This window comes from Pinus tabuliformis, chromosome 3_2 (genome assembly GCF_031772625.1).
Source record: "Pinus tabuliformis cultivar Carrire ecotype Pingquan chromosome 3_2, CPIR1, whole genome shotgun sequence".
Lineage (NCBI taxonomy): Eukaryota > Viridiplantae > Streptophyta > Pinopsida > Pinales > Pinaceae > Pinus > Pinus tabuliformis.
Window position 1 is genome coordinate 466,247,231 of NC_142302.1, and position 2,548 is coordinate 466,249,778.

Consider the following 2,548-nt stretch of genomic DNA (forward strand, 5'->3'; position numbering starts at 1 on the left):
CATTTTATTTTCACCAAAAATTCATATTATTTCACTTAATCTTTAACACTATATAACTTAGGGATTATTTTTATAATACCTTTTTTAATTGAACTTTAGAACATAAATTTGATAATAATATTTTACCTTTTTAAGAATATATCCTAAGAATGTAAATACTTCACATTTCATTTACTTTAACCATACAATCTCTGGTAAAATTTAATATTCCTTCCTTCTTCCAAAGTGAAATGAATCATATAAATAAATAAATATTCTTATTATTTCTTCACCTTTTTCTACTATTTACATGTTATTGACTTTTCTTTTCTCCTTTCACAATATTTACATTATCAATAATTTTATGTTTTTCACTTTATGTGACTTTATAAAACTTGGTTTTGAAATAAATATTTGTATTGCCTTCCAAACAAGATAAAACAAGATATTACATGAGAGTGTTGGATATTTTAGATAGGTCAGTGTCTAGGGAAGTCCAACCATATCCAAAAATGTATATGTTTTAAGGATGTTGAGGAAAAAAGCTACGAGTCAAGATACAAAATACATACACCGAAACTTGGGCTTTTGAGGCCTTGAGAAAAAAGACAAAGAGACCAATGACTAATAAACTAGAAACATAACAAGAGGAAAAACTTAAAGGAGGGATCTAAATATGTTGTTGCAACCTAGATTGGACCCTTGGTGCTTTGCAGTGAACAACTAGTAGCAGGAGGAATTCCAAGGTACTTCTTGATGCGCTCCAATCTATGATCCAAGTTTGTCATGTGTTGATGCAAGTGTTCCAGGGAGAGAAGGAGGTCCTCCCTGTTTTCATGTCTATCTAGCAATACTTTTCCCAACAAATACTTCATGTGCCAATAAAGGTCCACAATGTACATATATTGATTATATCCTCCATATGTGCGACCTGCATCGGGCACCCAATCAACCATGTTTGTTAGTACCTCTGTTTCCATGAGAAGGTGTCATTGATTAGTTATTTCCCTCTCAGCCTGTGAGAGTTCTGTTTGAATAGGAGTTGGGGTGACATCCCATAAACATGTTGCTAAACCTCCAAGTATTATCTGAGCCCATGTGTTGCTCCAATTTCCATGCTCTTGATAGTACGCTACTCCTCGACCGACGTGAGCTCTTTGATGGGGCATCCTAGTTGCACGAAGGGGAAGATTGTGCCAAAGGGTGAAAAGGGTGGTGTTATGAATGAGATAGGAGTAGAAGAGGGGTGAGGTGTCCATAAGAGATCATTCCTAAGTCAAAGTCCAAGGTAGAGGGTCAAAATTTGGAGAGAACTTGATAAGAAGCAAAAGTTTTCAAGAAAGGATGGGACTAGAGAAATTATATGAGCTAGAGGCTTGAGAGTCAAGAGAATGTGAGGAGCCAACAAGGCTATAAATAGAATGTAGTTGACGAGGAAGAAATAAAGCCTATAAATTTGATAGAAGTGTAGGTCGAAATTGAGCGACAAAAGCCTAAGATCAAGAATTAACTAGGGAGAGAGGATGGTTGACCTACGATGAGAGATGACCAATCCACTTTTGAGATAATTGCCCACTACATCGGACCTCTAATGCCATGTCTAAAAAGCTAGATACAACTCTATCCAAAACCAACACTTACAGGCCAACAAGAATTGTGGTTTGGATCCTAGAAAAGAAAATGTTTGTGCAAAAAACAGGTTTCATTAACGGGTTGGCATTCATTTTCGAGAAGCTCTCTAAGAATGTTAAGAAAGCTAGAGATCGATGCTACCAAAAGAGGAGCAAATTTTTTCATGCATGGCACATAGGACTGGGCAAGGTCGATCTTGCTATCGATGACCTAGATCCTTTGCGAACAATGTCGTTGAATTCCCATAGTTCCCAAATTAATATAGTGAGACGTTTGGCCTTGTTGGGGAGCCTTTTATCTGATTTTGTCGCCCAAAGTGATGTGGGTGGTAACCAAAAACTTGGAATTTGAATTTCTCATTAATGGTTGTAACATTTGACTGGTTGCATGGGCAACCACATAAAATGAGCAAGTGCGAAGATCGTCTACCAAAAAGAATGAATGTGTCACAAGGAAAAAGTTCAAGGGTGGTGCTTTATATGTTCAGCATCAGACAATAGCTAAGGGGCATCCTCCGTGCCATGAGTGTAATTCATGTTTAAATAATTAAGGGGACATGTTTCCACGTCCCCCAGTCATGTGGCTAGGTGGGATGACGACAAGTCACCCCCCACCCTCTCGCATGCGAAACACCCCATCCAAGGAGTGACTATTTATAAAATGTATTTTCCATTTAAGGAGAGTTTTATATTTCTCTTTTGTTACTCCTAACAAAAAATCCTTCGCGTAAAGATTTAATCCTTTTTTCTTCGCATGCAACTTCAAGCACTTGGAAATTTTTTTCTTATTAATTACCTCTTTTTTAAAACCATATATGTGGTAATCCACCTTACTTATGTCACTATGGAATTGTTGGTTGACTTGTATATATAGACATAGTATAGCTATACATTTTTTCCCTTTCTTGGTGTTGGACACCTAATCCTCAATGGGTTAG